Genomic DNA, 26,526 nt, shown 5'->3' on the forward strand with positions numbered 1-26,526 from the left:
GCCCATACAAAACAATGACTGGCCAACAGCTTCTACAGATATCCATGTCTATTTACCGGCCATTACTTGTAGTTAAAGACAGATCATTGTGGCAGGAGGCAGTCGGCCTATCAGTGTTTTGTAGAAGCTGAGCAGCTGCCGTTCTTCGCATACACCTGCGATTCCAACTGCCATAATCCGCAGATTCTTGCAGCTGGAAATCGCAAAGTGTACTAAACACATGTGCGAATGCACCCTAAAAGCTAAGCTCCAGCCACATCTTAAGTCCTGCACATGTGTACAGGCTCCTCTCCCCTATTCAAATGGCTTATTGTGTTTTCATTGATAAGTGAGCTTCTCACAGTGTGAATTGTGAGAGCCTGCCTCATTTCTTGCCCCGCCTGACAGTCCCTGCCTGGCCTGTCCTTTCAATCATGGAAAAACTCAGCATCACCAGCTGTTTTCCCTCCTTTCTTTTGTCATCACAGAACTTTGTATTAATAAAATACAAAGCGTTCTGTGAATGGACGGGGGAGAGAGAGGCAGAAAGAGCAGCTGCTAGTGGGTGAGCTGCAAGTCTCTTTCTAGAGCGTCAGAAACATAGCATAGAAAAATTATGAAGGTAAAAAGTAGAAAGTGAAAGTGTAAATCTGATATCCAGGAGGTGGCAAGTATTTCCTGAGATTGTTTACATTTTTAAACACACGTTCTACTTTGTCCCTTTCCCCATTTTCTCCTAGGCATGGGTCCCTGCTCCTGCAGCATCCTGAGATGTCCCCATGACCAAAGGCTGGTGGAGCATGGAGTCCATACAGACCAGGTGACGCACCATCTGGGAAGAAAGTTCCTTTATACAAGTAACCCAGCAGGTTAAAATAAAAACACAAAAAGTAATTTCCCCCCAGAGTTCCATATTAAAATCCTAAGAAATGTTTATATCTAAATAACGGAATTTTTGTAAAATCTTACCGTAAAATTCCTCTCTCTGAGTCCTCCGACAGTCGCCGCCCCTTCATAATCTTCACCAATGGGACGTCCCAGAGCAGTGTAGACATGAGGGGTGGGAAAAAAACACAGCCGCGCATAAAGCAACGCAGTACCCACATCAGAGAAAGGAACCTTACCAAAGTAAGAGAACCAACCTGGCAACAGGAAAACGTGCTCAACAGGAGCAACAACCCAGGAAGAACAAGTAACCCAGGGGTAAAAACACCCCAACAGCCAAGGGCCCAAACAAGGGACCCTAAGGCACCGCCGCACTAAGAACTTTACGGCCAAAAGGAAGCATCTGCCGATGCCTGAACATCCACTTTGTAGAATTTGGAGAAGGTGTGAACGGACGACCAAGTCGCCGCCTTACACACCTGGGCCACAGAAGCCTGATGACGATAGGCCCAAGACGTACTCAGAGATCTGGTAGAGTGCGCCTTCACAGGGAAAGGAGGAACCTTCCCCCTCAAAGCATAGGCTTGCACAATCGTCTGTCTGATCCATTTGGCGATGGTAGCAGCCGACGCCGCCATGCCCTTCCGAGGTCCCTCTGGAAGGACAAATAGGGAATCCGACTTGCGAAAGGACTTAGTCGATGACATGTAAACCCTGATCGCCCGAACAAAATCCAAGGCATGCAAAGCCACCTCCTTCGGATGCTTAGGCTTCGCACAAAGCGAAGGCAAGACAATGTCCTCATTCAGGTGAAATTCCGAGATCCTCTTCGGAAGAAAGGAAGGGTTAGGTCGCAAGACCACCTTATCCAAGTGAATCACCAAGTAGGGAGAGCTGCAGGACTAAGTGCCAGCTCCGACACCCTACGAGCCGAAGTTATAGCCACCAAAAAGGCAACCTTTTTGGACAACAGAGACAACGAGATCTCCCTGATCTTTTCAAAAGGAGCATGTTGCAACATGGACAGTACAAGGTTCAAGTCCCATGGAGGCAAAGGCTCCCTCCTAGGAGGGGCCAAGTGTCGCACCCCCTGAACAAAAGTGCGAATCAACGAATTAGACGCCACTGGGCGCTGAAAAAAGAACGGCCAGCGCAGAAATCTGACCCTTAATCGTGGCCAGCGCCAAACGCTGGTCCACTCCAGTTTGAAGGAAAGCCAACACTCTCGACACCGAATATGAGCGAGGGGAATACCCCCTGGACTCACACCAGGCAAAGTACGCTTTCCAAGTACGGTAGTAAATTTTACCGGAAGAGGCTTTTCTAGCCTTAATCAAAGTAGGGATGACCTCAGGGGAGAGACCCCTATCCTTCAGGACCTGGCCTTCAACAGCCAGGCCGTTAAAGCCAGCGACTGTAAAGCAGGATGGAATATCGGCCCTTGAGACAGAAGATCTTCTCGGAGCGGCAGACACCAGATTGACGATGTCCGCGTACCAAGACCGGCGAGGCCAGTCCGGTGCCACAAGAATCACCGCATGTGACTCCGAGGTCAGCCTGCGAAGGAACCTGGACAGCAGCTGAATCGGAGGAAAGGCATACATCAGGCGATACTGATGCCAGGGCGCCACCAACGCGTCCGAGGTGTCCGCCCGTGGATCGCGCGTCCTCGCCACGAACCTTTCCACCTTGTTGTTCAGACGAGACGCGAACAGGTCCACATCTGGAAGACCCCACTTCGTGCACAGCATCCGGAAAACTTCCGGGTGGAGGGACCATTCTCCCTGGTCCAGGGTCTGGCGACTCAGATAATCCGCCTGCCAGTTCTCTACCCCCGGAATGTGAACTGCCGTTATCGCCGGGACGTGCGTCTCGGCCCATGACAGAATGGCGGCCACTTCCCGAGCCGCTCGGGCACTCCTGGTGCCCCCTTGATGGTTGACATAGGCCACTGCGGTGGCATTATCCGTCTGAACCCGAACCGGACGGCCCCAAAGCCGGTCCGTCCATCGCAGAAGGCAAAGTCTGATCGCCCTCAATTCCAGAATGTTGATCGGAAGGGACGACTCCTCCCCCGACCAAGTTCCCTGGGCGGACAGAGCGCCCAGAACACCACCCCAGCCCGACAGACTGGCATCCGTGGTGATCACCGTCCACAACAATGGACGAAAAGATTCGCCCCCCGACACCGCCGGGGACTGGAGCCACCACAGAAGGTCCCTTCTGGTGCGTTGGCTCAATGAGATCCTCAGATCCAGGGACTGCGGACGCCCGTCCCATTCGGCAAGAATCTGGAGACCCCCCGTGTGAAACTGGGCAAAGGGGATCGCCTCGAAAGCCGAGACCATTAAACCTAGACATCTCATGCATGTCCGGAGAGACGAGTGTCAGTTGTCCCTGAGGGACCTGACCTCGTCCTGAAGTGTCCGGAGCTCGTCTTCCGGTTTGGAAGACCCTCGCTTGAACAGAGTCCAGGATCATCCCCAGGTAGGGAAGACGAACCGACGGACACAGCGTTGACTTCGGAAAGTTTATCGTCCAACCGAACTCCTGCAGAGTCTATATCGTAGTGGACAGGTCAGTCACCAGGTCCTGACTGGTTGCCGATCGAAGCAGGATATCGTCCAGATACCCCAAGACAGAGATGCCCTGGGCTCGTAACAGAGCCAGGACCGGCGCAAGTACCTTGGTGAAAACCCGCGGAGCCGAAGCGAGACTGAAAGGTAACGCCATGAATTGATAGGGATCCTCCGCAATGGCGAAACGAAGGTACCTCTGGTGACCCTCGAAAATGGGGATGTGAAGGTACGCATCCTTCAAGTCGATGGAGGCCATGAATTCCCCCGGAACCAGGGCAGCCACCACCGATCGCAGGGATTCCATGCGGAACTTGCGAACCCGCACAAAGCGGTTCAGAGCTTTCAAGTCCAGAATCGGACGTACCTTGCCCTCCTTTCTGGGCACAGTGAACAGATTGGAGTAAAACCCTCGAAATCTGTCCCGATGAGGCACCGGAACCACCACTCCTTGAGTCCGCAGGTCCCGCACCGCCAGGTGCAGATCCTGCAAGCGCTCCGGAGATAGCTGAAGATTTGAGGGGAAATATCTGCCCGCCGGCCAAGAGAGAAACTCGATCTTGTAACCAGATCAAACGATTTCCTGAACCCGGCTGTCCCGGATACGGGCCAGCCAGGGTTGAAGAAAACCGAGCAAACGTCCCTCCACCCCAGAACCGGGTGAGGGCGCCCCTTCAGGCCGAATTGGTATGGGCAGCGGACCCGGACTGGCCGGACTTCTGCTTACCTGCCCACGGCTTCTTCCCGCGAACAGACTTATTCTTGCGAGTGTGGGGTAAGAGAGTGCTCTTACCCCCGGAAATTCCCTTTATCAGAGTATCCAAAGACTTGCCAAAAAGGCGAGATCCCGCGTAGGGAAGATTAGCTAGAGTCTTGCGAGAGGATTGGTCAACCGACCAACATTTCAGCCATATCAGGCGACGGTTCAACACCGCTACACTGGAGAGGCGTGCAGCCAAAGGGACCAAATCCAAGTCCGCATCGCACAAATACATGACACCCTGATGAATTTGATCTACCATAGCCAATGTTGTCGGCGGAGCAGAGTCAGCCACCAGGGTGCGCCTGAGCACCTGCGTCCAATCCGTAATAGCTTGGGCTGCCATAATGGAAGCAAAAATAGGCTTCAGCATAGAACCAGCAACCGTATAAGCATGACGGGCCAGAGACTCCAATCTCCTGTCCGTAGGGTCCCGGAACACCGGGGTATCCTCAGCAGGAATCGCAGTATATTTATTCAAAACTGCCACCGCGTGATCCACCTGAGCAGCACACACCAACGCTCATCAGTGGTGGGTGTAAATGGATAACGCAGCTTGAACTTACTTGGCACAGTAAAGGGCTTCTTTAAATTGCGCCATCAACAGTGCGCTGAAATTCCGCAGGGCAGGGAAAAACCTGCGCTGTTTTGCGTTTCCTTTGCGTCCCATAAGAGGACATCAAAACAGGAGGACTTGGTTCATCCTGCAGACGCAGTGTTTCCTTGATAGAAGTAATCAACTCATCCATGAGTGCAAGCTCTTCAGGCGAGCCGGGGGGAGAAGTATCAACTCCTTCTACCTCAGCCTCCCCCTCAGACCCCACAAGGTCCAGAGATGAACGAGACCCTGAGAAGGGCACTCCAGCCATAGCAGCCCCATCGCCCTCTGAATCAGAGGAAATAGATAACCTGGGCCGTTTTGCGGATCGATCAGCCATTAGCATCTGCACCTGAGAAGCCAAGTTCGCTACAACAGCAGCCAGATCAGCCCCCTTCGGGGGATGCAGCAGCCCCTTTGCCCCCCACCAGGGTGGGAGGAAACTTGCAATCCTGAGAATCCATGCCCCAGTATCAACTGAAATAAAGGACCGCCCCTTTAAGACCGCGGCGAGCGCAGCCCACCGCACACTACTGGATGTACCGACCCCCGCAGGGATAAGGAGCACTGAGCAAGGAAATACAGGATAAGGAAGGTAAAAACCTGGAGAGAGCACACAGCTGCTGCCACCGATCGCTGTTCCAGTGAAAAAGGAAGTGATGCAATGACTGACCGCCCTATATAGCCTATGAAGGCTTCACAAACATGGCCGCTCGGCTGAGGGAATTTAGGCAATGGCGCCAAAACACCGCACTGTACCACACAGGGCCGGTCACCACAGTTTGCCGAAAAAAATGGCGGGCCGCTCAGCGGTCGCCGCACAGCATGTCTGAGCCCAGTCTGCCCCATACATCTCACACAGCAGAGCGGGAGAGCCCCCCCCCCCCCCCCGCAGCCCACAGAAAGGCAGCTATCACAGGAATCTGACAGGGAGCTCAGCACTTACACAGACATGCGGGTCACACAGTCACAGACTGACACCCAAACAGACAGGTCCCCACATAGAAAAACACTTACCATTCCGGATGGCGTGGGGAGCCTTCTCTAGCGACCAAACCGCTGTACTGAGAACAGGGAGTGTCGTAGCCAGGACGCAGTGGACTGCTGTGCGAAACCGCAAATGGCGTCCGGTGAGGTAGCCACCTCACAGGCAGCATCCCTGCAGCGAACAGGGATGGGTCGTTCAATATGCCAGGGAAACCTGAGCTGAACACTCGATGGCAGGCTGGGGAAACCCCTGGCTCTCAGCCCTGGGATCCAGGGTGGCCAGTCCGAGACCCAGCTCCGCATGATCATCTTCATCCGAAGAAAACTAAACTAATGCTGAGAAAAAAACAGCTAAGTAAAAGAAAGAGAAAAATACTTGAAATAAAATCAAAAAGAGGATAGAAGGCTGAGATTGAAAGCCCAAGCACAGGAACAGCCAGCTACTCCTAAGCTAGGCAATTGAAAACTGAGTTGAGAATGCTGGAAGCAGGGAGGTATTGACTGAGGGGACCGCCCCCTAGGGGTGTGATATGCTAAAAGCTTTGATATTAACAAATCTTGTTGCCTAGCTACTCCTGCGGAGCAAAGGTCAATTACCCATTGGTGAAGATTATGAAGGGGCGGCGACTGTCGGAGGACGTAAGAGAAATGTTTTTTCATTTAGGCAAAAGTCTCTACCACCCCTCCGAAAAACCAATCTGCGGTGAATCGATTTTTTAAAGGCCGTAGAACTGTGGCAACCAGGCATTTAGGAGGAGATCCTGCCACCTCCCGAATGCCTTTTTTTTTCCTCCAGCCAAAGCTGAATTTTGTGTTGGAGTAATGTGCTGCACCACAGGCAAAGCGTTTGGCTTGCAGTTTTGGTGCCAAACTTGACAAGTCAAGTTAAAGTAGAACTACAGGCAGAACTGTTTTTTGATTTTGGATAGAGTTGAGAGGGATTAGAACCCCTGTCAGGTTTTTATTGCTGTCTGTGCCTGTTATAAAGATTGAGCCTCTATTTGTCATGGTCACCATTGTCACTGAGTGAAAGTAAAAAGAAAATCCGGAATTTTGGGACCCCAGGACAGTATCGGTGGAATTTTTCCAATGGGGACCACTAGACTAGTGACAACCAGGGATTCAATTACTTTGGAGGGATTTCCTCTCCTTCCTGTTCTGTTTTGGCTATGGTACAAGAAGTGAAGCAAAGATGGCAAAGATGGCTTTCCCTGTTAAAAAAAAGTTTTTACCTTTAGTTCTAATTTGCTGTGGCGGTGAAGAAAAAGCATTGCAGTATGCGCAAGGTGGGTCCCTTTGACTTCAACGGACAAGTCTGCCAGGCGGTGGTGTCTGTCAAACTCGCAAAGTGGGGTTGAATTTGCCGCAGCAGCAAAGCATGTCAGCCACAGTACAGCTGCATGTTATATTTTAGGTTCAACGACAGCTCAGCCAATCGCCTAAACGATTCCTTACAGGGGTCTCTAGATTCACTGCAAGCCTTCATTATTTTTATATGAGTTTTTATGCCATATGGATTGATGGCCTTCCAATAGTACAAGGACATTTCCATGCCAGGTCCGTACAAGCAGCTGACCACACACAATAATAAGGTGTGCGAGTCATCAGGCAAAAATATTTTTGTCATAAGACATATAGGGGTCGATTTATAAATGTCATCTAAGTCTAAGAGCCCATTCACACTAGCGTGACTTGTGAGGCAACTTGTGTTGCCCCAGGTAGCTTGACATAACAAAAGCAATGTTAATCAATCAGTACCGTCTTAATTGGCACTACTGAAGTTGCTCCGACTTCAGAAAAGGGTCCTGTACTACTTTGAGGCGACCAGTGATCCGACTGTCCCATATACTTCAATGGGAGTTGCCTCCTTATCTTAATTGACACGACTTGTTATCAGACTTTCCAGGAAGAACAGAGAGATTAGCCAGGCATTCCCCACAGACAAAGTCGCCTGCCTCTTCAAAGTAGTAAACAAGTCTCTAAACAAGTCTCTAAACAAGTCTCTAAACAAGTCTCTAAACAAGTCTCTAAACAAGTCTCTAAACAAGTCTCTAAACAAGTCTCTAAACAAGTCTCTAAACAAGTCTCTAAACAAGTCTCTAAACAAGTCTCTAAACAAGTCTCTAAACAAGTCTCTAAACAAGTCTCTAAACAAGTCTCTAAACAAGTCTCTAAACAAGTCTCTAAACAAGTCTCTAAACAAGTCTCTAAACAAGTCTCTAAACAAGTCTCTAAACAAGTCTCTAAACAAGTCTCTAAACAAGTCTCTAAACAAGTCTCTAAACAAGTCTCTAAACAAGTCTCTAAACAAGTCTCTAAACAAGTCTCTAAACAAGTCTCTAAACAAGTCTCTAAACAAGTCTCTAAACAAGTCTCTAAACAAGTCTCTAAACAAGTCTCTAAACAAGTCTCTAAACAAGTCTCTAAACAAGTCTCTAAACAAGTCTCTAAACAAGTCTCTAAACAAGTCTCTAAACAAGTCTCTAAACAAGTCTCTAAACAAGTCTCTAAACAAGTCTCTAAACAAGTCTCTAAACAAGTCTCTAAACAAGTCTCTAAACAAGTCTCTAAACAAGTCTCTAAACAAGTCTCTAAACAAGTCTCTAAACAAGTCTCTAAACAAGTCTCTAAACAAGTCTCTAAACAAGTCTCTAAACAAGTCTCTAAACAAGTCTCTAAACAAGTCTCTAAACAAGTCTCTAAACAAGTCTCTAAACAAGTCTCTAAACAAGTCTCTAAACAAGTCTCTAAACAAGTCTCTAAACAAGTCTCTAAACAAGTCTCTAAACAAGTCTCTAAACAAGTCTCTAAACAAGTCTCTAAACAAGTCTCTAAACAAGTCTCTAAACAAGTCTCTAAACAAGTCTCTAAACAAGTCTCTAAACAAGTCTCTAAACAAGTCTCTAAACAAGTCTCTAAACAAGTCTCTAAACAAGTCTCTAAACAAGTCTCTAAACAAGTCTCTAAACAAGTCTCTAAACAAGTCTCTAAACAAGTCTCTAAACAAGTCTCTAAACAAGTCTCTAAACAAGTCTCTAAACAAGTCTCTAAACAAGTCTCTAAACAAGTCTCTAAACAAGTCTCTAAACAAGTCTCTAAACAAGTCTCTAAACAAGTCTCTAAACAAGTCTCTAAACAAGTCTCTAAACAAGTCTCTAAACAAGTCTCTAAACAAGTCTCTAAACAAGTCTCTAAACAAGTCTCTAAACAAGTCTCTAAACAAGTCTCTAAACAAGTCTCTAAACAAGTCTCTAAACAAGTCTCTAAACAAGTCTCTAAACAAGTCTCTAAACAAGTCTCTAAACAAGTCTCTAAACAAGTCTCTAAACAAGTCTCTAAACAAGTCTCTAAACAAGTCACGGGGAAACTTTCTGGTAGTGTGAACCAGCTCTAAGACACACAGCTACACCTAAGACTTATCTATTCTTAATGGATTTTAAAATAAGAATTTGTAGAAGCTGTGTGAAATACAACTGATAAAGAGGAACTCAAGTTTAAGCATGTTGCTGCCGACTTCAGATACATGTACTAATCAGTGCCTGAAGTTCAGTGCTATCTTCCCGAAACTGCAGGCCCCCCATCACCACCATCTTGAACATAGGAGCCGGCTCTGGGCTCCTGAGGAACCACAACCACCCCCCCCCCCCCCACAATCTTGTGTGGCATTCTATTAATGGACTGCAGCATGTCCTAAAAGACTGAGGCAACGTCATTCTCATCTAGGTATAGGTAAGGATTTCGGAAATGGGAGCAGGTACCCCAAAAAAAAAAAAATCTACTCACTCCCCCCCCCCGCCTCCTTTAACCAGAATAAACCTGTACCTCCAATGCAGGCTGGGGGGGGGGGGGGGGGTAAAGGGGGAGAGCGAACCAGTGGGACTTCACTTTTTGAATGTAGGTATGCATTTGGAACGGAACAGAACCCTATTTTTCTTCCGTTCAAAAAACGGAAAGGAAGCAAAATCGGATGTCAGCGGTGTCATCCGCTGACATCCGCAATGCCCATAGACATACATTATGTCCGTATATCATCCGCAAACGGATGGGATGATATGCGGACATACGGACCGGATGACACAAATGTCATCTGCTCCGTGAAGGAAAAAAAAAAAAAAAAAAGGACCAGAGCGGAGAATAAAAACTGATCGCCCGTGTGAAAGAGCCCTAACACACCTAGCCATCACACCTATATTTATACTATACGTTGTGGTGCAGTATGATTTAAAAAAAAAAAAAAATAGTAGGAGTGTAAAAAAATGCAGGAAAAACATGCATCTGGCAGGCTTCGAGGAGGCATTGTATCGCCTGCACAATGTCTCTTTTAACCCTTAATTGCTGGACTACTGTGCAGCAACCATGTACATCAGGGTCAGTTGCAGCATTGCCCCATTCCCTTGTATGGGCTGCGTTTAGTTGGGTAGTGCCAGAAGGCAAGAGGGGATATAATTCCTGCCAAGCAACATCATTTTAACAAGCTCGCCTGCTGCCTTTTCATGCTAGCGTAAATGAGCCCTTAGGCCTCACTTACAAGTGCTCAATGCATTTTGAAGCATTGAGCCCATGTTTTTAAAGTGTTCACAGTGCATCAGTGGTAGAATTTCCCCTTTAGGGGGAAAAAAAAAAAAACTTGGAACAGAGGAGGGGTTTGGATAGCATTCATTAATGTGTGTGAAATGCGTCCTTAGTGTGGTATAACGCTATAACCCAGGTGTCAATTTTGCTGCAGCTCTAAGCCTTTGATATAGAGGCCTATTGGCCAGGTTTTCCTATGGCTTCATTCGCACCTGTGCGTCTTTAGGCATATCCAGGAACACAAAAGAAATTAGCAGTGTGCTTGCTGTGTCATTTTTTTAAAAGAGTATATTGATATGTATCTGTTGCACTATGCATTTGTGTTAAAAGAGGTATTGGATTTAAAAAAAAAAAAAGTTATACTCACCCAGGTGGATACCGCATTGATCTGATGATGCGCCTGTCCCCCAATGGCTCTGTAGTGAGAAGTGAGCAACCAAAGACCGCTGTTCACTCAGTTCTCCCCTCCGCTTTGAGCAGAAAGTCATGGCTGTCGGTCACCAGCTCACCGATTCACCTTGCTCTCCCCCTCCAGGCTGTGGGAAGGTGTAAGCAGCCGGCTCAGTCACTCAGCGGCTCTCAGAGGCTGAGCCATCTACCAGTTCAGGCATTTTGGTGGATCCCAACTATAAAGCCAGAATCAATCCAGCACCTGGACCGACTGAGTGATATCAGCCCACTGTTAGCTGAAAACGTATCACAGGAGTGCATGCTGAACTAAAAAACTTTGCCCATAGTACTCCTTTAACCCGCTTGCCGACCACCCCACACAGATTTACTGAGGCAGGGCGGCTCGGCTGCACATAATCACATAGATCCACTATGATTAACACAGCGGGAGCCAGACTGCGGAGGAGCGGTGGCGATCCCTGCCAGCCTCCCGCAATCCTAACAAACTGACAGAAGACCCGTCTGCTTATGTAAACAAAGCAGGCGGGTCTTTGGTCACACAGGCAGGGAGAGATCATGAGTTTCAAGCTAAGCTGAAACCCCGATCTCTCTGTGCCTGTCACAGAGCCACCCCCACACAGTCAGTAAGCACAAACCGGTATACATTTAACCCTTTGATTACCCCCGGTGTTAACAGCTTCCCTACCAGTGTCATTTATACAGTAACAGTACATAATATTTAGCACTGATTAATGTCACTGGTCCCCAAAAAGTGTCAAAAATGTCAGTTAGGGGTCCGATCTGCCTGCCCCATTGTCGCAGTCCCGCAAAAAATCGCTGATCTCTGCGATTACTAAAAAACAAAAAAATAAATAAAAAAAAAGTACAAAAATCTTTCCCCTAGTTTGTAAAACGCTATAACTTTTACGCAAGCTGATTAAAATACACTTTTTGGGATTTTTTTTTTACCAAAAATATGTAGCAGAATACACATTGGCTTAAACTGATAATAATTAGATTTTTTTAATTTATTTTTTATTGGGAATGTTTTATAGCAGAAAGTAAAACATTGAGTTTTCAAAATTGTCGCTCTTTTTTTGTTTATAGCGCAAATTCTAAAAACTGCAGAGGTGATCAAATAACACCAAAAGAAAGCTCTATTTGTGTGGAAAAAAGGACATCAATTGTATTTGGGTACAGCGTTGCACGACCGCGCAATTTTTCATTAAAGTAACAGTGCCGAATCACATAAAATGGCCAGGTCATTAAGGGGGTAAAATCGTTCCAAGCTGAAGTGGTTAAAACAGGAACGGGCAAACTACGACCCAGCGGACCTTTTAATCGGGCCTGCGGAGCGCACAGTGTTCCCCAACCCCAGGGCCGCGGACCGGTACCGTGTATCAAACAGTACCAGGCCGCCCGAGGAACTTCGGCAGTGGCGGCCGGGGCACACAGAGCAGTGCGCCCAGAGCCCGCCCATTGTGTGACAACAGCGAATGAAAATTCGCTATTGTCACACGGATCCTCCTCCTGGCCAATCAGAAAGCGAGTCCTCCCGCTTCCTGATTGGCCGAAAGGCAAACCTCATGCCATTGGCCGAGGAGGAAGGACTGAGGAGACGTTGGGGGACTGAAGAGAAGCGCTGCCTGAGGTAAGTGAGTGCACTGGTCTCGTGTGTGGGGGCTGGCATATCGGCATTGAAAGGGGGCACACTGGCATATCGGCATTGAAAGGGGGCACACTGGCATATCGGCATTGAAAGGGGGCACACTGGCATATCGGCATTGAAAGGGGGCACACTGGCATATCGGCATTGAAAGGGGGCACACTGGCATATCGGCATTGAAAGGGGGCACACTGGCATATCGGCATTGAAAGGGGGCACACTGGCATATCGGCATTGAAAGGGGGCACACTGGCATATCGGCATTGAAAGGGGGCACACTGGCATATCGGCATTGAAAGGGGGCACACTGGCATATCGGCATTGAAAGGGGGCACACTGGCATATCGGCATTGAAAGGGGGCACACTGGCATATCGGCATTGAAAGGGGGCACACTGGCATATCGGCATTGAAAGGGGGCACACTGGCATATCGGCATTGAAAGGGGGCACACTGGCATATCGGCATTGAAAGGGGGCACACTGGCATATCGGCATTGAAAGGGGGCACACTGGCATATCGGCATTGAAAGGGGGCACACTGGCATATCGGCATTGAAAGGGGGCACACTGGCATATCGGCATTGAAAGGGGGCACACTGGCATATCGGCATTGAAAGGGGGCACACTGGCATATCGGCATTGAAAGGGGGCACACTGGCATATCGGCATTGAAAGGGGGCACACTGGCATATCTGCATTGAAAGGGGGCACACTGGCATATCTGCATTGAAAGGGGGCACACTGGCATATCTGCATTGAAAGGGGGCACACTGGCATATCTGCATTGAAAGGGGGCACACTGGCATATCTGCATTGAAAGGGGGCACACTGGCATATCTGCATTGAAAGGGGGCACACTGGCATATCTGCATTGAAAGGGGGCACACTGGCATATCTGCATTGAAAGGGGGCACACTGGCATATCTGCATTGAAAGGGGGCACACTGGCATATCTGCATTGAAAGGGGGCACACTGGCATATCTGCATTGAAAGGGGGCACACTGGCATATCTGCATTGACCACACAGTCCATCTACTCTTGGTCCGGCCCCCGGGTCCAATATATGAACCCATTGCTGCCCTCGAGTCAAAAAGTTTGCCCACCCCTGAATTAAAAAGTATTCGGTTCTCTTTGCATTTCTTCTTTGGTGTAAAAACCCTGGTGAACCTGCCAGCCCCCTGCTTCCTTATTTCAAACTAACAAAGCTAGGCATGAAAGCACATCCTTCCCAGCGTGGTCAGTTTTCTGGCTGTGCTAGAAGCACAGTCTGTCTATCCTCCAATGATCAGACTTGTGCTGACACACCCCCTTCCCCAGCACAGCCATTCACTGGGAAGATCAGTGCACTGCTGTTTTTCCAAGCCTCTTATACAGCTGAAAACAGAGGGAATGTGATCACTAAAAAAAACAAAAAAGTATTTTTAATTTGTTTCACATACAATCCTTAAAAAAATTAAAGGAACACTTTATTAGAGTACAGCATCAAGTCAATTAAACTGCTGGGATATTGACCTGGCCGGTTAAGTAGCAGAGGGGGTTGTTAATCAGTTTCAGCTGGTTTGCCGTTTATGAAATAAAAACAGGTGCACTAGACGGGCAACAATGAGACAACCCTAAAACAGGAATGGTTTTACAGGTGGAGGCCACTGAAAATTATTTTTCCTACTCCTCTTTTCTGACTGTTTTTGACTAGTTTTGCATTTGGCTAGGGTCAGTGTCACTATTGGTAGCATGAGGCGATACCTGGACCCTATAGAGGTTGCACTGGCAGTCCAACTCCTCCAGGATGGCACATCAATACGTGCCATTGCCAGAAGGTTTGCTGTGTCTCCCAGCACAGTCTCAAGAGCAGGGAGGAGATTCCAGGAGACAGGCAGATACTCCAGGAGAGCTGGACTGGGCCGTAGAAGGCCCTTAATCCATCAGCAGGGCTGCCAGAGCCCTACCAAACCTCCTCCAGCAGGCCACTGGTGTGAATGTCTCTGACCAAACAATCAGAAACAGACTTCATGAGGGTGGTCTGAAGGCCCGATGTTCTCTAGTGGGCCTTGTGCTCACTGCCTGGCACCATGGAGCTTGATTGGCATTTGCCAGTGAACACCAGAATTGGCAGGTCTGCCACTGGTGACCTGGGCTTTTCACAGATGAGAACGGGTTCACCCTGAGCACGTGACAGACATAAAAAGTGTCTGGAGAGGCCATGGAGAACGGTATACTGCCTGTAACATTGTTCAGCATGACCGGTTTGCTGGTGGGTCAGTGATGGTCTGGGGAGGCATATCCATGGAGTACAGACAAGACAATCGCACCCTGACTGCCATTAGGTATTGGAATGAAATCTTTGGACCCATTGTCAGATCCTACGCTGGTGCAGTGGGTCCTGTGCTCCTCCTGGTGCACGACGATGCCCAGCCTCATGTGGCGAGAGTATGCAGCCAGTGCCTGGAGAATGAAGGAATTGATACCATTTAATGGCCCCCCACGCTCGCCTGACCTAAATCCAATGGAACATCTTTGGGACATTAGGTTTCTGTCCATTTGCCACCATCAGGTTGCACCTGAGTCTGTTTAAGAGCTCAGTAATGTCCTGGTCCAGATCTGGGAGTAAATACCCCAGGACACCATCCGTCGTCTCATTAAGAGCGTACCCCTAAGTTGTCAGGCATGCATACAAGCACGCGGGGGCCATAAAAACTACCATTCTGAGTTGCTGCATTGAAATTTCAGCAAAATGGACTAGCCTGCTGCATCATTTTTTTCACTTTGATTTTTGGGGTGTCTTTGAATTCATCTACATCTACAGTGTCTTGAAAAAGTATTCATTTCCCAAGAAATTTTCCACATTTTGTCACGTTGCAACCAAAAACTTAAATGTATTTTATTGGGATTTTATGTGATAGACCAACACAAAGTGGCACATAATTGTGAAGTGGAAGGAAAATGATAAATGGTAGAGCTGCACAATTCCGGATAAAATGAGAATCACGATTTTGTTTGCATAGAATAACGATCGCGATTCTCTCATGATTCTCGGCGTAACATCTTTTAAATTATACAAAAAAAAATTGTGCTAACTTTACGGTTTAGTTTTTTAAATTCATTAAAGTGTATTTTTTCCCAAAAAACTGCTTTTTTTTCTGCGCAAATACCATGCGACATAAAATATTGCAACAATCGCCATTTTATTCTCTAGGGTCTCTGCTAAAAAATAAATAATACATACATTGCATATCGCAGTGCGAACTGACAGTATTGGATCGCACTGGTGTGAACCGCCATGCGATCCGATTCTGCTGTGGACCCAAAAAAGGGTCCTGTGCGTTTTCAGTCCGAATCAGATGCAAATTCAGCCATACAATCTGTATGGCTGAATTCCCAGCAGTGCGCTCCGAATCACATGCAATGTCTGTCATTGCTGTGGTGTGAACCGGGGCTTACAGACAGAAGTTCATTCCTTTGATCTAAAAGAATGAAATGATACATTGTATAACATTGCATTTAAATTATCTAGCAGCCTTAACAATGTTGATAAACATTTAATGGAGGCTTTTTTTTTTTTTGACAGCTGTGAGTGAGCGAGAACATCTCTGAAAGAAGCGAGGACATGCCGATTTAGGATCGTGGGGGGGGGGGGGGGGGGGGGGTCGCTTGGGCAATGAATCCAGATTGCGATTTTTTAATGATTAATAGTGCAGCTCTAATAAAAATGGTATTCACATTTTTTTACAAATAAATATGTGAAAACTGTGACATGCATTTGAATTCAGCCCCCTTTACTCTGATACCCCTAACCAGGGCTGCTGTTAGAAATCGCGGGGCCCCGTACGAAGATGAGATGAGAAAAATATACAGGCTGGGCAGTTGGAGCTCAGTGATCAGAGAGACAGAGAGAGAAAAACAAAGTTACAATTTACAAATAAACTCCTGAGCAGAGATAAGTGCTGGGGGGGGGGGGGGGGGGGGGGATTAGTGTAGGGAGGACTGTCTCTTTCTCAACAGATAAAAGCTGATAGCAGGGAGAGGGACAGATCAGATTCAGGTGCTGGAGGAAGATTTCTGTATTTGTTGTCCATCACTAATCCCCCTCTCTGTGTGGGCCCCCCTGTGTGCTCGGGCCCCCTACAAGAGGGCTGGTGGTCCCCCCTATCAGCGGCCCTGCCCCTAACTAAAATCTAGTAGAACCAATTGCCTTCAAAAGTCACCTAATTAGTAAATAAAGTCCACTTGTGTGTCAATTATTCTCAGTATAAATACAGCTGTTCTGAGGTTTGTTAGAGAACCTTAGTAAACAAACAGCATCATGAAGGCCACGGAACATATCACAGGTCAGGGATAAAGTTGTGGAAAAGTTTACAGCAGGGTTAGATTATAAAAATAATATCCCAGGCTTTGAACATCTCATGGAGCACCGTTTAATTTATCATCTGGAAATGAGGAGTATGGCACAACTGCAAACCGACTAAGACATGGACAGCCACCTAAACTGACAGGCCGGGCAAGGAGAGCATTAACCACTTGCCTACTGGGCACTTATACCCCCTTCCTATCCAGGCTAATTTTCAGCTTTCAGCGCTCTCACGCTTTGAATGACAATTGCGCGGTCATGCTACACTGTACCCAGATGAGATTTTTATCATTTTTTTTCACACAAATAGAGCTTTTTTTGGTGGTATTTAATCACCTCTGGGTTTTTTATTTCTTACAAAAAAAAAAAAAAAAAAAAAAAGAAAATTTTGAAAAAAAAAAAAAAGTTTTTCTTATTTTCTGAGTAAATTTTGAAAATAAATAAATTTTTCGCCTTCACTGATGGGCGCTGATGAGGTGGCACTTATGGGCACTGATGAGGTGGCACTAATATGCCGCACTGATGAGCACTGATAGGCGGCACTGATGAGCACTGAGAGGTGGCACTGACGGGTGGCACTTAGAGGCGGCACTGATGGATACTGACGGGTGGCACTGATCAGCACTGATGGGCAGCACCATCAGTGCCCACACTGCTGCTAGTCACCAAACATATGAGATCATCTCTCATCGCCAGCTCTCTTCCTCAAACAGAGACTGCGTGTGAGGAAGGAGCAGAGCCCGATCGGCGGTAAGGGAACACACAGCAAGGTAATCAGGGCACAGATCACCAGTGCCCTGATTACTGAAGAGGGGAAATAATGCCACATCTGCCCACAGTGCCCGACATCAGTGCCCACAGTCAGTGCCCATAGTGCTGCTAGTCAGTGCCCATCAGTGAGGGGAAAAAAGTATTTAAACCCCTGCTGACTTTGTATGTTTGCCCACTGTCAAAGAAATGATCAGTCTAATTCTAATGGTAGGTTTATTTTAACAGTGAGACAGAACAAAAAAATCCAGAAAAACGCATTTCAAAAAAGTTATAAATTGATTTAAATTTTAATGAGTGAAATAAGTATTTGACCCCTTCGCAAAACATTACTTAGTACTTGATGGCAAAACTCTTGCTGGGAATCACAGAGGTCAGACATTTATTGTATTTGGAATCCAGGTTTGCACACATCTCAAGAGGGATTTTGTCCCACTCCTATTTGCAGATCCTCTTGAAGTCATTAAGGTTTTGAGGCGGACGTTTGGTAACTCGAAACCTTCAGCTCCCTCCACATATTTTCTATGGGATTAGGGTCTGGAGACTGGCTAGGCCACTCCAGGACCTTAATGTGCTTTTTCTTGAGCCACTCCTTTGTTGCCTTGGCCGTGTGTTTTGGGTCATTGTCATGCTGGAATACCCATCCATGACCCATTTTATATTGCCCTGGCTGAGGGAAGGAGGTTCTCAATCAAGATTTGATGGTACGTGGCCCTGTCCATTGTCCCTTTAGCAGAAAAACACCCCCAAAGTATGTTTCCACCGCCATGTTTCACAGTGGGGATGGTGTACTTGGGGTCATAGGCAGCATTCCCCCTCCTCCAAACACGGCAAGTTGGGTTGATGCCAAAGAACTCGATTTTGGTCTTATCTGCCCATAACACTTTCACCCAGTTCTTCTCTGAATCATTCAAATGTTAATTAGCAAACTTCAGACAGGCAGAGGGACCTTGCGGGTGCTGCAGGATTTCAGTCCTTCATGTGTGTTACCAATTTTTTTTCTTGGTGATGATGATCCCAGCTGCCTTGAGGTCATAGACAACATTCTCCCGTGTAGTTCTGGACTGATTTTCATCGTTTTCATGATCATTGAAACTCCATCAGGTGAGATCTTGCATGGAGCCCAAAACCGAGGGAGTTGACAGTTATTTTCCGTTTCTTCCATCTGCGAATAATCGCACCAATTATTACCCGCTCACCAAGCTGCTTGGCGATGGTCTTGTAGCCCACTCCTGCCTTGTGTAGGTCTACAATCTTGTCCCTGCCATCCTTGGGAAGCTCTTTGGTCTTGGCCATGGTGGAGAGATTTGAATCTCATGGATTCTGTGGACAGGGGTCTTTATACAGGTAAAAAGCGGAGATTAGCAACACTCCCTTTAAGAGAGTGCTCCTAATTATTATTATTATTATTATACAGGATTTATATAGCGCCAACAGTTTGCGCAGCGCTTTACAATGTGAAGGAAGACAATACAGTTACAATACAGTTCAAAACAGGAGGAGCTAGAGGGCCCTGCTCGTTAGAGCTTACAATCTCAGCTTGTTACCTGTATAGAAGACATCTGGGAGCCAGAAATCATGCCGATTGATAGGGGATCAAATACTTATTTTACTCAATAAAATGCAAATCAATTTATAACTTTTTTCTGGATATTGTTATTATTCTGTCTCTCTCTCTCTTGCAATGACATTACAGCCAATGGAGTTTACAGTTTTTTGTATTTTAAAGTTGCACTTCGGTTTGTCAAAAAGCAATATTTATGTTTGTTTATGAAACTTTGTTTTATTTATAAAGATGTTATATTTCACAATGGCTAAGGCTGCATTCACATGTCAGCGTTTGGATCGCGGGCAGAACCGCCGCGGTTCCGCCCGCGATCCGGAGATTATTGCAAATCGCGGGACGCCTAGCGTTGCCCCGTTGATTTGCAATAGCCCCCCAAACGCAGAGCGATGTTGCCGCGATTTCCGCCTGCCGAATCGCGGCAACATCGCGCAAACAAAATCGCGGGACGCAATACGCTCCAAAGAAGTACAAGAGCTTCTTTGTACAAGAGCTTCTTTGGAGCGTATTGCGTCCCGCGATTGTTTGCGCGATGTTGCCGCGATTCGGCAGGCGGAAATCGCGGCAACATCGCTCGGCGTTTGGGGGGCTATTGCAAATCAACGGGGCAACGCTAGGCGTCCCGCGATTTGCAATATTTTCCGGATCGAGGGCGGAACCGCGGCGGTTCTGCCCGCGATCCAAACGCTGACATGTGAATGCAGCCTGAGGCCCCGTTCACACTGGGGCGACGCTACTTTGCCGGGCGACCTCATAGGTCGCGGCGCACTGCTCGCACCGCGACCTCGGAGCGGCCGGCACGGACTTCATAACATTGAAGTCTATGCAGGTCGCTCTGGGTCGCCCCAAAGAAGCTCCGGACCCTTTTTCTAGGTCGGAGCGACTTGTGTCGCTCCTATTAGAAAGGGTCCACAGCTTCTTTATGGAAGGCGACCTGTCAGGCGACCAGGTCGCCTGACAGGTTGCCCCAGTGTGAACGGGGGCTAAATCTGTGTCTGTATTGCGCGTTCAAACCTTATAAAAAGATATTAGATTTTTACCCCAGGAGTATACAATTTGTAAATGCTAGAGAAATGTTTAACCACTTTATGACCGCCCACATTGACACTACTGCAGCAATGTGGCACGATCCCGTCCAGCGACGTAGACCTACGTCGCTGGACTCCTCCCCCTGTAGGCGGCGCTCACACGCCACCGGAGGCACGCTCCCGCTGTATTCAGTTACAGCTGGAGTCGGGCCAGGGGAGGAGCGGCGGCGATCGCCGCTGCTCTGCCCCGATAGTCAGGGAATCGAGTTTGGAAATCCACCTGCTTGTGTAAACAGAGCGGGCGGATCTCCTAAGTGACAGGCAGTGTCAGATTGCAGGGTTCAGCATAGCTGAACATGCGATCTGTCCCTGTGTCACTCAGTCACCTCCCCCCACACACGTTAGTAAGCACCAGGCATACATTAACCCCTCCCTCTCCAATAAAATTAACCCATTCCCTGCCAGTGTCATTTTTACAGTAACAGTGCATATGTATAGCACTGATTACTGTAGTAATGTCACTGGTACCCCCAAAAGTGTCAAAAATGTCAGTCAAGGGTCCGATCTGTCCGCTGAAATGTCGCAGTCCTACAAAAATCGCAGATCGCCGCCATTACTCATTAAAGAAAAAAAAAAAAAACACCAAAAATGACAGAAATCTTTCCCTTAGTTAGTAAACGCAATAACTTTTTCGCAAACCAATCAAAATACGCTTGTGATTTTTTTTTACCAAACATAGGTAGCAGAAAACAAATTGGCAAAAAATTTAAAAAGATTTTGATTTTTTAATTTTTTGGGGGGGGAATTTCATATAAAAAAAATGTGAAAAATATTGTTATTTTTTCAAAATAAACCCTCTTTTTTTGTTTATAGCACAAAAAGTAAAATCGCACAGGTGATCAAATACCACCAAAAGAAATCTCTGTTTGTGGGAAAAAAAGGACGTAAATTTCGTTTGGGTACGGCGTTGCATGACCGCGCAAGTGTCAGTTAAAGTCGCACAGCGCCGAATCGCAAAAAGTGGCCTGGACGAAAGACAGCAAAATTCTCCGGTGATAAAGTGGTTAAATAATGCATTACAATTAACCTAAACCTATTCGATTTGTAGTTGACTAAAATGTATGAGATTTTATTCAACTAAAAATGACTAAAACACAACTAAAACTAAAAAAAAAAAAATCGCATTTCAGTCAAAAGACTAAAATACGACTAAAACTAAAATGGCATTTTAGTCAAAGACTATAACTAAAACGAAATCGAAATTTGCTGCCAAAATTAACAATGGTTGCTAGTGATGCTGATCAGTGATAATACTATACACTGTTACTGTACTAATGAAACTGGCTGAGAAGGGGTTAACATCTAGGGGCTATTGTTTGAAATTTACCTGCAATGTAATCTATTTCAAATTATGCAACTACCAGAAATACAGTTTACCATGTTATGTAGGAAATCACAAATCTCCCCACTTTCAGACCCCTGAAGAAAGGCCTGCGTGCCTGAAACGCGTCGGTTGGGAGGATTTCCTTCAGAAGCCAACATATGCCATTGAGTATATGCATCTCTCTATCTCCTTGAATTACACCCATACATATTCTCTGTATAGAACATTAAATGTGACACTTTAGATCTGTGTTAGATCTATTTTAATAATTTTGTTAATAAAATGATTTAATTTTTACTCGCTTGTGGAAGTGTGTTTGCCGCTAAAATCCCACACCCTAGGGAGACCCCCTCCACTCTGTCTGTTCAGTTTACAGGGATGTTGGCAAATCACTTCCAAGCTTTCATATAGCTGGGGTATACAATTTCTATTAACATCTAGGGGCAATCAAGGGTTCAAATGTGTGCCTCACAATGTGTAATGTGTGCTGCTTTTGCCTCGTACACACAATCAGATAATCGGACGACTTATCGTTCACTTTTTGTTGCATGATACTAGTATCGAACTCAACAATGCATACTAATCATATTGGGGTTTTTTTCCGTACGATTCTGGAAAAGCTTCCTGTTTGCATATCGGAGAGTGCAAAACAAAATCAATGGCAGCCAGGCTTTTTCCAGGTTATTTTAGCGTTTCTGATCATGCGCGGTCTTTGTCTATCGATTTTTAGCAAACGCATACTGTACTGATTAAACGATTGTCATTCGCTAGGCTAGGCCATCGTACGACAAAAGTTTTCCTGTTTGTCCTTTCGGATTTTGTTGGACGAAACGTTATCAGTTGTTGAAAGCTGGGTACTAACGATCAGATTATCGTACGATCAATTCGAAAGCGATTTTTTTCGTATGATTATCTGATCCTGTGTACGAGGCATTAGAGCCCATTCACACTAGCGCGGCACGACTCTGTACTACTTCGGGGGCGACTTGTGAAGTCCCGTGCACCGCGACTTCGGCACGACTTGCACGGACTTCATATAATGAATGTCTATGCAAGTCGCCCCTAAGTAGTACAGGAGCCTTTTTCTAAGTCGGAGCGACTTGTGTCGCTCCTATTAGAACGGGTCCTGTAGCAGTCAATGGACCACGAGGGACCGCGACTTGTCAGGCTGACTATGGTGAATGGAGCCTTACTGATCTGGCTGTTTTTTCTCCCTGCTATTTAGGGAGAAGCAGCAGCCAGATCGCTGTTCACAGCACACAGAGTTCTGGGTGTTTGTAAACACCGAATGCTGCGCGTGATTGGACACAGCAGATCTGCTGCCAAACGAGCGCTGTGTCAGGGGGCGCGCATTGAAGACGTTAGACTGGCAATGATGTACAGGTAAATGATCCGGCCTAATGACAGCTAGCAGCCGCACATTGCCGTGCCCAGGGGCTGCACTGGCCAGTTTGTGGGTCGCAGGGCAGCCGATTCATGTAAACTGGATGCCCGACGCTATTCTGCAACTGCACAGGTGTGAATAGGCCCCCCGATTTCATGTTCTGGTGACGTGTTATTCTCCCACCACTTCAAGTGACAACAATCCACCAATACAAATACAGTGACCCACCCAATCTAAAAAAAGAAACCTGCCAGAAGTTCCACCCTAAAAAAAAGAAACCTCACAGAAGTTCCACTCTAAAAAGAAAGCTGCCAGAAGTCCCCCACCAGCTATATAAAGTAGTTGTGCACAGGAAGTGATGAAGAATGGGGTGTAGAGGACACAGATGGGAGCTGTGCCATTGCTAGTGACAGGGTGGGCTGACAGAGCTGTATAGGACACACACATCACCCCCATTATACAGCACAATACCATCCCCCACCCTGAGCTCCCCTTTACCTCACAGCACAGCCCCATGTCGGTTGCTATGGAGATGAGTTGGGGGTGACTCCTCAGTCCCCCTCCCCATTCGCAGTCGCTTCCCTTCAGCGCCGGAGAATCCCCCAGTGCCCCCCACCGGCTCCCAGAACCCTCCCCTCAGCTCCCCGTTCACACTTACCGCCCGCTCAGGCCGTTGCACTCCCCCGGGGAGCCACACAGGCAACCACCGCCGCCAGCACGTCGCACGTTACGCTCTGCGTTGGAGACTGACGTCACCACGCACGTCGGGGCCCCCTACACAGAATACGCCTCCGACTGCGGATTGGCCGGCCAGAGCCGGTGATTGACAGCCGCTCCGATGAGCCCACCTCTAAGCCACGCCTCTGACGGCGCGATTGGCCGAGACGGATTTAATTGACAGGAGGAGAACAATGCAGGAGGGCGTGGCGTGCAGAGTACTGCAGAGGGAGAAATGTCATGTAGATGGCAGGGATGTGAATGATGGTTGTGGATGACAGGCCATTCATAGGGACATCAGAACCTCCCCTTCATTCTCTGAGACAGCGTAAGCTTGGTTGCTATGGGCAACTGCACCACTTTTGTTCCAGATAAAAACAAATCTATTCCCCCCCAAAACTAAAACAGATTGCAGCTGATCAGTCCTTAGATGTGGTGGCTGAAGTTTGTCTTTACTATTGCTTTATTTTCACCTGGAGATACTTCCTGTCCTAGGGTGACAACACTCCCTCACTGTACTGTATGGAGGAGCAGTGTAGTCACCCTAGGCTGCTCTCTTGATTTGGACTACAAACCCCTCCCCCTATCCTCATCATAAAGAAGAGCTCCAATCATAAAGAAGAGCTTCGCTTGTTCAAACCCTTCCCCCCTCCACTGCCACATTCAGCACCTTTTTAGGGGGAGCGGGTACCTGGTTGTGACAGGTGCCAGCACCCACATCTGGGTAAGATCGCTGCAGCAATCTCTGAGTATTTCCGACCCCTCCTCCATTCCCTTGTTTTCTTCTGGTACACACACAGGTCCCAGAAGATGGTGGAACCATTCAGAAAGCAGCGTGACTTGTGCAGTAGTAAACCGGCACTAAAGATGCCGGTGCCTGCACCCGAAGCCGATTGAAGAATTAGATCAGGGGGCCGATATCGCTGGATTCCTGGACAGGTAAGTGTCCTTATATTACCCAATTCAGCCCTGGACGATTTACCCCCCTTCATGACCAGGCTATTTTTTTGTGATACAGCACTGCGTTACTTTACCTGACAATTGCACAGCCATGCAGTACCCAAATTAACGCACAAAAAGAGCTTTCTTTTTGTGGTTTTGATCACCTCTGCAGTTTTTATTTTTTGCGCTATAAACAACAAATAAACAACAATTTAAAAAAAAAAATTTTTGACTTTCTGCTATAAAACACAACCAATAAAATATGTAAAAAAATCAAATTTCTTCATCAATTTAGGCAAGTGTGTATTCTGCTACATGTTTTTGGTAAAAAAAGAAATCCCAAAGAGTGTATATTGATTAATTTGAACAAAAGTTATAGTGTCTACAAACTAAGGGCTCTTTCACACGGTCTGCCTCCGTAGGCGGATCCGTGCTGCTCAGCGGGGATCGATCCGCCGATCCCCGCTGAGCCGGCGGATGACAGCTCCGTCTCCGCTTGCAGTGCGGAGAGGGAGGTGTCACAGCCCCCGCTGCTCTCTATGGGGAATCGGATGAGAGTGGACCGCCTGTCCGCTCTCCTTTGGTCCCATCCGATCCCCAGGATGGATGGAAAATAGGGTTTCCATCCGTCCAGATTTCACGGACAGGATCGGATACGGATGGCAGCGGGTGTCAGCGGATGTGTCTCCGCTGACATCCGCTGCCTCATAAAGCTGCATGGAGGATCCGATCAGATCCGCCTAAAAAACTGACAGGCGGATCTGATCGGACCGCCCGTGTGAAAGAGCCCTAAGGGATTTTTTGGGGGATTTTTATTTAGTTATTGTTACTAGTAATGGCAGCATTCAGCAACTTATTGTGGGACTGCGATATTGCGGCGGACAAATCAGACACCTGACACTTTTGACACTTTTTGGGGACTAGTGACACTAATACAGTGATTAGAGCTAAAATAAAATGCACTGTCACTGTACTAATGACAATGGCATTGATGGGGTTAACATTAGGGTCGATCAAAGGGTTAAATGTGTTCATAGGTACAGCTTGCTAACTGTGTGGGAGGTGCTTTTACTGTGGCAAGGCAGAGATCCGTGTTCCTGCTTAGCAGAAACACAGGATCACTACCTTCTCTTGTTTACATAGGCAGATCGCAGCTCTGCCTGTCTCCCGAACGATCGTGGGGTGCTGGCAGACATCGCGTCCGCCAGACCCCCTGATTAGCTCCCACTGTGTCCAATCACAGCAGCAGTGTGCGCCCCAGACTCGGAAGTGCAGAATAATGTATGGGTATGGGATTCCGCCCCGGGCGGCTGCCCTGCCTCTAAATGTATGTGGGGGGGGGGGGTCAGCACCTGGTTAAAAGTCAGCAGCTACAGTATTTGTAGCTGTTGACCCTCATTTTTTGTTTTGCCCAGACTGGAGCTCCTTTTTAAGATAGGGAGGAGAGGTTGTGAATTTCACAGACCATAGCCGGGAAAGCTTATAACAGTTTTTGAGATGTCATTCCAGTACACAGAAAGTGACACTTGTCATTGCTGGACCAACCATCTGCATGCAGCACACGCCCTGCCTCAGCCCACAGCTGAACGTAAACAAAGGGGGCGGAGATGTTGGTGACATCATTGACCTAATAGGGTCACAAAAATTATACCGTTGTCTCATTTTTCTGGCAGTACTGCCAACAACTTCGGCCCATTTAAAGCAGAAACTGAACTCCCCGCTATGCTCACCTCTACTTTCCAGTGATGCAGCAGTTATATACCTCAATGGCTGCTCTTATCCTCTTCTGAATGCTGTTTTTTTTCAGTCTCTTGATTGTTCAGTGATTGATTCACTGAATTAAAAAAAAACTAAACAGTAAAGTTGGCCCAATTTTTTTATATATTGTGAAAGGTGATGTCACGCCGAGTAAATAGATACCTAACATGTTACGGTTTAAAATTGCGCACACTCGTGGAATGGCGACAAACTTCGTTACC

The 26,526-nt window shown here is 47.2% G+C and overlaps 1 protein-coding gene across 2 annotated transcripts in view; it reads right to left on the minus strand.

The window, feature by feature from the left end:
* Positions 1 to 23,651, minus strand: part of SAMD4B (sterile alpha motif domain containing 4B) — a 175,875-nt gene extending 152,224 nt beyond the window's left edge. For both annotated transcript variants that reach the window (XM_082262800.1, XM_082262799.1), the window contains exon 1: positions 23,547 to 23,651. The gene's annotated coding sequence lies outside the window, so the exon portion shown is untranslated. The remainder of the gene's footprint in view (positions 1 to 23,546) is intronic.
* Positions 23,652 to 26,526: the final 2,875 nt, after the last annotated feature.

Source organism: Pelophylax lessonae (genome assembly GCF_965119305.1).
Source record: "Pelophylax lessonae genome assembly, chromosome: 7".
Classification (NCBI taxonomy): Eukaryota; Metazoa; Chordata; class Amphibia; order Anura; family Ranidae; genus Pelophylax; species Pelophylax lessonae.